This window comes from Haemaphysalis longicornis, unplaced genomic scaffold, assembly GCF_048455015.1.
Source record: "Haemaphysalis longicornis isolate Haplotype H1 unplaced genomic scaffold, Haemaphysalis longicornis Haplotype H1 scaffold_10, whole genome shotgun sequence".
Lineage (NCBI taxonomy): Eukaryota > Metazoa > Arthropoda > Arachnida > Ixodida > Ixodidae > Haemaphysalis > Haemaphysalis longicornis.
The window spans coordinates 71,913,358-71,921,667 of record NW_027526204.1 but is presented as its reverse complement, the minus strand read 5'-3'; the positions used below and the strand labels follow the sequence as shown (position 1 = coordinate 71,921,667).

At 46.2% G+C, this 8,310-nt stretch overlaps 1 non-coding gene across 1 annotated transcript; it reads right to left on the bottom strand.

Moving 5' to 3' along the window:
• Positions 1-4,707: 4,707 nt before the first annotated feature.
• On the bottom strand, positions 4,708-4,779 carry Trnaq-cug (transfer RNA glutamine (anticodon CUG)). Its single transcript has one exon. It is a non-coding gene; the product is annotated as a tRNA-Gln (tRNA).
• Between the last annotated feature and the right edge of the window lie 3,531 nt (positions 4,780-8,310).

Genomic DNA, 8,310 nt, shown 5'->3' with positions numbered 1-8,310 from the left:
GCACAGCAAATTGATATCTTAGGCGTCCAAGAAACTAAAGTTGAGAGTGAATCGCACACAGACACCATGGTCGAACCCTTTCTAGATTCGTATCATGTTGCTGTCAGTCACGCCCAGGGAACGGCAGGGGGATGTTGTATGTTTTTGAAAAAAGCGCTTATCTCTGTGATAGACCAGGTTCAAAGCTCTCCAGAAGGTCGCTTTGTCTGCTGTGATTTTAATTACGCTGAGCACCCTTTTCGGGCAGTTTGTGTTTATGCTCCAACGAAAACCAGCCAACGCCGTGTCTTTTTTGAAGAAGTGGTTAGATTAGTAGACTGTGAAAAGTGTGTCCTTTTCTTCGGAGATTTCAATTGTGTCTACACGCCTGCGGACCGTGCCAATCAAAATGTACCATCAGATTCCAGCGCCCTTTTTTTAGAACAGTGTATGAACGACTCCTGTCTTGAAGACGTTACAAATCTAGCTAACGCGACACGAACCGCCAGATACACACATTATCAAGGCGCAAGCCACGCCCGTTTAGATAGGATCTACGTCTCGGCGGAACTAGCTCCTTCTTGCATGGACTACGCAGTCGACGCGGTTTCTTTCTCGGATCATTGCTTGGTTTCCGTATGCGTTGGCGGAAAAAAACAGAGGCAAGCAAAGTTTAACTGGGACCTTTGGAAAATGAATGATAAACTGTTAAAAGATGATAAGTTCCAAGCCACAGTTGTTGCAAGAAAAACAGAACTGGTAAATTTCGGCAACAAAAACATCGTGGAAGAATGGGAATCCTTTAAGCAGGAAATCAAGATAGCCGCGATTGAACGTTCGACGGAGATAAAATTTAATGATAGAAAAGAAGAAAAAGAACTCCGTGACTTGTTGCAGCTTATAACAGTTGAAGAAGCCAAAGCGCCGGGACTGTTTACTGAGGATTTGCGCACAACAAAGGCAAAGATAGAACGCATCGAGGTAGAAAAATACAAGGGCGCGGCGATAAGGGCTCGCACGGAAAGACTAATAGGCGGTGAAATGCCAACGAAACGGTCGTTGGCAGACGAAAGGAGTCATGCGCGAAGGAACGAAATTCACAATATTGAGCACGAAGGAATATTTTTGACAGAACAAGTCGAAATAGAAGGGGCTTTTACAAAACATTACGAACACCTTTTCTCGTGCAAAACACCGAACCAAGAGTTTGAGCAGTCCTTTTTAACTCTGATGTCCCAACTAGACCCCCATGTAACAGATGAACTGCAAAGTCCGATTACTGTAAAGGAAATAGAAGATTCAATCGATAGTTTAAATATCGGTAAGTCGCCTGGCCCTGATGGGCTAGGCGCTGCCTTTTATAAGGCATTTAAAATCCAACTGGCACCTATTTTAGGTACTGTTCTTGAAGAGTCCTTTAATAGGGGTTCCCTGCCCCCATCGTTTTCTCAAGCCCACACCATTTTAATCCCGAAAAGCAATGATCCAGAACAGCTTGTGAAAATCACGGGATACAGGCCGATAACATTAACTAACACGGACTATAAGATCTTCATGAAGGTAATCACAAAACGTATGCAAGCAGTAATTACAACCTTAGTTGGGCCCCACCAAACATGCGGAATTAAGGGCCGAAGCATAACTACTAACATTCATGTAGCAAGAAGTATCCTGGAATCTTGCGACATAGATTACAGGAAGGTGGCTATGTTACAGATAGATTTTCAAAAGGCATTTGACAGGGTCTGTCATGAGGTCCTTTTTAAAATACTTGAACATGTCCGAATCGGAAAATTAATTTTACAAGGAGTGAAAATGGCATATAAGGATTGTACAACAAGAATTTTGATTAATGGCCAGTTAACGAGTCCAATTAAAGTGCAGGCATCAGTGCGTCAAGGGTGTGCCCTGTCGTCCCTTCTTTTCGCCGTCTATCTTGAACCCCTGTGTGCAAGAATAAATCAAGACAATCAGATACAGGGCTACACTTTACAATCCTGTGAAGTTAAGGTGATGGCATATGCTGATGATGTGGTTTATTTTTGTGTGAATAAGGAGAGTGTCCGTACTGCCCTATGTATCACCCAAGAGTTTTGTAGTATGACTTGTAGTTCCATTAACATAGGCAAATGTACTGGGCTGTGGCACGGAGAATGGTTAAATGCCCCGAATGTTTTTGAAAACGTCACCTGGTCAACGCAGCCAACTAAGTATCTGGGGGTACCCTTTGACCAGTATCGAGACAGCACGAAATACTGGAACGAAAGAGCACAGGAAATGCGCGCGCAAACGGCCAAGTGGGAGGGCCGTGGCCTGTCCATCTTTTCCCGAGCAACAGTTTGTAATGTTTTCCTTGTCTCTAAAATCTGGTATGTCAAGCAGGCCCTTTCTTGTTCTCGACTGAATGTGCAGAAGTTTCACCGCATATTCGCGGTGTTTGTTTGGCAGTCGACTTATGAAAGGACGAGCAGGAACAACTTATTCAGAAAAGTTAGAAGCGGAGGCCTGTCACTCTCGCATCTTTTTGTGAGACAACTTGTTTCCCGCTTTTTGTTTTTGCGTGATCAGGCCGACCCGTTTATCCGCACCTTTTTACAGGTCACGGTAGCGAGTGCTTTGCCCGACCTTCTAGTGACGTCAGCGGACGCTACACGTTTTTCGGTTAGTCTCTTTCTGAGAGAAGTTGTTTTCTCCTGTCGTTTTCTAATGGCGCGTTTTTCTAGAGAATTTTTGTCTACTGTAAACCGTAAAAATTTGTCGCGTGACCTCATCGATTGTCTATTCCCTGAACCGATGTACCGTTCCTTGTATAGTGGCGGATCCGGACATGATGTTCTACGGAGAGTGAAAAGAATGCTAGTGCCAGGTCCTGTTAAAACGTTCTTCTTCAAATTGCACACTAATACGCTACCAGTAAAAACGTGGATGTTAGAAAAAGGTTTATTTTTGCCATGGGGTGCCGACTGTACACTATGTAAAAAACCGGAAAGTGTCGAGCATGTCTTTATAGATTGTTGGGACGCTGTTTTTTTTTGGGATGTCCTGCAACGTACCGTGAAAAAAGATCTTCCCCTTACCCCACATGGAATTCGTTTCCTGGATGTCAAACCAGATGTTCTACCATACGACCTGTTTTTTGTATTGGGTTTGCACAGCATATGGAAGAGTAGAATGGAGGTACGGAATGCAGATGTCAATGCAAAGTCTGTTGGAAACCACTTTGTTGAACATGTGTGTAAGCTCCGCGAAGTGTTTTTGAAGCTGGAATACGAAGACGAAGTGATATCTGTTATGAACGAACTAGCTGTACTAAAAGTTCACAAAAACGTAACCGCCAGCTAAAAGCGCGGCGGTTTTGATGTATGTTCCTTTCCTTTCTCAGCCCTGAGGGCTGATTGTGTAGTACTTGTTGTGTTGTGCCCAGACGGCAATAAAGAAAAAAAAAAAAAAAAAAGTCGCGTCCGTGGCTTGGTCGGTAGAGCGTCGCGCTGCGGCCGCAAAGTCCTCGGATCGAAACCTGGCGCCGGATGCTGTTTCTTTTTAAATGCATAGCATTTTAGTAACTCACAATGTCACGCGGCGTTCGGCCTAGTCCGCAGCCAGGCCACTACACTATAAAAGAAACAACAGTTTCCGGCGCCCGGATTCGAACCCATGACGGCGCGGGCGGAACGGCAAGTGCCGGGCGCACTACCGATTGAGCCACGCAACCAACACGGATTTCGATGCACCGATAGCGCCTTATATCCTTCACTCATTTATGGTTTGTTTCGAAAGCGCCATAAGTTGTCACGCGCCTCCGCAAGATGGCGACACAGGTTCCGCGATCGAGACTATGATCGAGAGACCCGCCATAAGTTGTCACGCGCCTCCGCAAGATGGCGACACAGGTCCCGCGATCGAGACTATGATCGAGAGACCAGCAGCGCTGGTCGCGTCTCGTGCTGCCGGGACGCCCCGCTGTAGCCCACCGCAAATTTGATGACGTGCAGCGTGTAACAAGAAAACCAACAACCAATACGTAATCCATACGACTTGCCGGCGCACCCCCTCGGAAATGCTGTGCATTTGATCGTGCCCCTCGCGAGGGGGATGTATTTAAATATAGAGGAGCACTGCGGACGCCGCCGCCGCCGCCGACGCCGCCGCCGGCGGTGGATGGTTTGGGGTCGCTTATAAAGTGATTCGCACTTAAAAAACATGCGTTACCACCACCACCACGCCGATCCACTGGGAACTGATTAGACACTTGTAGTGACATTGTCATGCCTTACAGTCCCGCCCGAAGCTACCATCACCCCGCTCATCCAGGGCTTTATCAGAAGCGTCCGTGGTGTCTTTTGCCAACCGACATCCTGATTTTCAGTGCAAGGCTCCACCGCTGCTATCTCTCTCGAGATGTCTCACTGATTTTCCTTTCTTTGCGGTAACCAGTCCCCACTTGTCCACAGTATGTAGGCACGCAGTCAAGATCGCTTCCCGTATGTAAAAAGTGACAAGCTGTGGACAGGTGCGCTGGTGAGCTCAGACAGCCCAAGAAATCTCACTACAAGCTGCCACCGTCACCGCCAGAATTAGATCGGCAGCCACCACGTACCCCGGACTCGCAGGACTCAATAAATGTGCTTCTGTCATGTCCTTTATTTTTCGGTTAGCCATAACATCAGCTATTTGTGCTGATTCACTAATCCTGTAAACTATTTCGGTGCAAAAAAAAAAAAAAGACGCAGGTCTCACCGAGATTTGAACTCGGATCGCTGGATTCAGAGTCCAGAGTGCTAACCGTTACACCATGAGACCGAACATGCTTCCAAAGCGAATAGAACCACGGTCTCCTATGGTAAATCCAGATATCCCAGCCACCACAGACTACACCGGAAACGCTTCCGTCGGGCTTTGAGCCCATGGACACGCATGACGATTGTGTTCTGGCTATTTTATTTTTCTTATAAACGGTATTCCTCACAGGTACACCCTTCAAGCGGATTGGTAAGGGCGCAAGGAGAGCTGTTAATCCCAAATCTGTTCATCTTGGAAAAAACTAGCTTTTCATGTTAGTGGTAAAGCACTAGCTAGTAGCCTATTTCTGCCGGTTTTGTGGGAAATTCGTGAAGCCAATTTTGCAAAGCCTCTTTATTGAAGCCTCCTATTTTTTTTTTTTCAAGTTTATAACTCGCTCGCGCAAAAAGGGAAACGCGGAAGAAGGAGGTGGTGGAAACATTAATTCAGCTGTTCCGTGGTGCCGCAGTCCAGGGATTCGTGAGACAATCAGGCGGCCTTCGCTCTCGACGTCAATAGAAGATGGGCCGCCATTTGAACGTTGGTCGTCAGGTTCTCCAACAACTCAGACAGAGGCAGGGGAAAGGCCAAAGGAGGAAGGTTTGTGCTCTGTGCACACACTATAGGGTGATGTGAGGCAGGGTGCGTGGCTGATTACAATATTGGCATTCTGCTGAGTATCGTTCGGGGTACATGGAATGGAGTCAGGTTGAATGAGAACAAGTGTTAGTGTGAGGCGGACAAAGCTTTCTTTCGTCTTCTTTTGGAAAGTTTTGGAGGTGCACAGGGCACAGTAACGTTGTCGTGTTAATGGCGAACGCTGGCATGCGACGGCCCGGAGTTAGGCCTAACGTCACGGTTTGAGGTCTAAAGTACGGAACTGATACTCCCAGCTCGACGTAGATGAGTATGACGTTGCTTGACGCGTCATAGGGTTCAACTTGAATGTCACCTAACGGCAGGGCCGGCCTTGCTTCATTCGGCACCCTTTGCGAACATCTGCCAAGGCGCCCCCTCCCCAGCCCCCCCCCCCCCCCCCAACCCCGGCCACCAAACTCATTTTTACAGCGAAGCTGTGTGTGGTTAGGATCCAGCATATTGTTTCCGGCTACAGAGCGATGTATACAAGAATCGCACACGAGCGTAGCGCCACCTTGCGGCGCCGACTAAAGTCCCTGGGATAGTAAAACTGTGCGCCACACCTTGCGCGTATGGAAAATATTCACAAAAAGTAAAAAGAGGTGGACCTTTGTATTTTGATATAAGACGGCTGATATTTCACGGGAAAAAAAAATGCCTTCTGCATTTGTGTTTAGAGGTGAAGCCGACTTTAAAGGGAACGGTGTAAGCTTGGTCTTTGTAAGCTGGCTTTCCCACATCGACTGTTGCACAGTGAAGCCTGTCCATCTACGGAGGGAGTATAATACAGAAAAAGCCCTGAACTCCTGTTTTATGTACAATAATTGCCACCTAAGAGTTCGGAGTTATCCTCGAGGTTGTGGCTTAATAGAGAGTCGGGTACCGGGACCCGACTGCGCATGCGCGCGCGGGCTCGGCGAGGCGGGCTGTCCGTCCCCACAGAACGAATGCACACACTCCCTTCCGGGTCCCGCTAACCGCCGACCCCAGCGTAGCGTAGGCTAGCTGCTATGCTAAAACTCTCTAATATGAACGGAAGAACGTTAAAAGGAGGGCTGTAGTCAGGAGGGAGCAGGCTGCTTAGGTACTAAAGCTCGGCGCAAACTCTTAATCATTTATGCCAGCATTTTTCTTGTTTGAAAGCATGATGAAGGTCGCTGCACAGTCCAGCAAGTACCGCTTTTTCTGGAAGTTTTAAGTTGTATAGGGGCCCCACAGATTCACGCGCTGCTCCATCTGCGTGAAGCGTTCCTCGATGGACGTCTTTACCGTGTCATTATTTTATAGAAAAAATTCATCCTGAATGTTTCTTCTCCACATTTGTAGCTGAATTGCCGTTTCTTCCAGGGTGTCGAACCGGAATTTTTTCGGGTTCGGTTCGGGTTCGGGTTCAAGCCTTTCGGGTTCGGTTCGGGTTCAGTTCCAGAGCACCATTCCGTTCCGGTTCGAACCGGTTCGAACCCGTTCGAACCGGTTCAAACGGGTTCAAACGGGTTCGAAGAAAAAAAAAGCAGGCGTGTTTTTTTCTGTTAATTTTTTGTGCTCGTTTTTCGTTTCCTTATCAAATCGGCATAACAACAAATTCATAATGAAGGTTTCGTTGTCCAAATATTTTGTCTTCGCCAAACTAAAGCGACCCTGCAACACGTTTTTCAACTTTTGTCTAAATCTTGAGTGCTTGCAGAAAGTAGTCAACCAACGCATTATACTATGGGGTCGCAATGTGCCTCAGCCAAAAATTACTGTTCTCTCCTCGTCAGATAACATAGAAACTTGCTCAAAATATTTTTGTCTCCTTCCCGGACTTCGCGTTCTTCGACCGCTGAATGACGTCATTACAGCGGTGTAGCGACTGTTTTCCGGCTTTCCTTAAGTTCCAGAATAGGACGCATTTGATAGCCATCTAAAAAAAGCCACAAAAGCGAAGCAGAAACGGAAGGTGTATCCGCAGCGACGAGCAAATCACGCACTGTTGCTCTGTGCTGGCAATAGCTATAGTTTTCGCAGTGCTTCCAGATGCGAAGAAGATTGAAAGCGTTTTCGAAAGTGTTTATTTATTTATTTACTGCTTTTTATTTATTTATTTATTTATTTATTTACCTATAGTTATATTTATTTATTTATTTATTTATTTACCTAGTTATATTTATTTATTTATTTATTTATTTATTTATTTATTTACTGTTGGGTTTAACGCACCGTCGCAACGCCGACGACAAGGCGCGCCATAGTGGAAGGCTCCGGATTAATTTTGACCACCTGGGGATCTTTCCGTGCGACGAAATTTCGGACACACGGACGTTTTCGCTTTTCGCTTCCATCAGAAAAGCGGCCGCGGTGACCGGGAATCTAAACCGCGTATGTGTGCTCATCAGCGCTACGCCTTAGCCACTGAGCCACCGCGGCGAGTTTATCTAAGCTGTTGAAGAGCTCCTCTAACTGTACCCGCAAAATGTTTTCTATGGTAATGTGACGAGTATGTGGCGCCGACTGCCAAGCGTGGCAGGTGGAATTTAGAAAAATTTCCTACTGCTCATCTTTTATCTGCTAACAGAGCTGTTAGTCAACACTGTTAGTCATTAATCAACACACCAGTCCCAATAATTCACATGAGCTCATTCACTCACCTAACTAATTTCAACTTCAACTTTATTGAGCATTTCGAACATAGAAATGCGAGGACAAACATCAAAAGCTGCAAAACTGCAGCTTCACGAGGTGTTTGCACCTTACGGTTGGCGTGGCAGGAGAAACAGGAGTTTAAAGCATACGCACAGAAAATAATCCGAAGAAAATAAATCTCGCCTTAACATGTCGATATTACATACAAACATAAAAGAAAGCATTAAAACGCACTGTAGCTCACAGTTTGTAAAAGATACTTATTAAATGATATACATACACGCATATAGG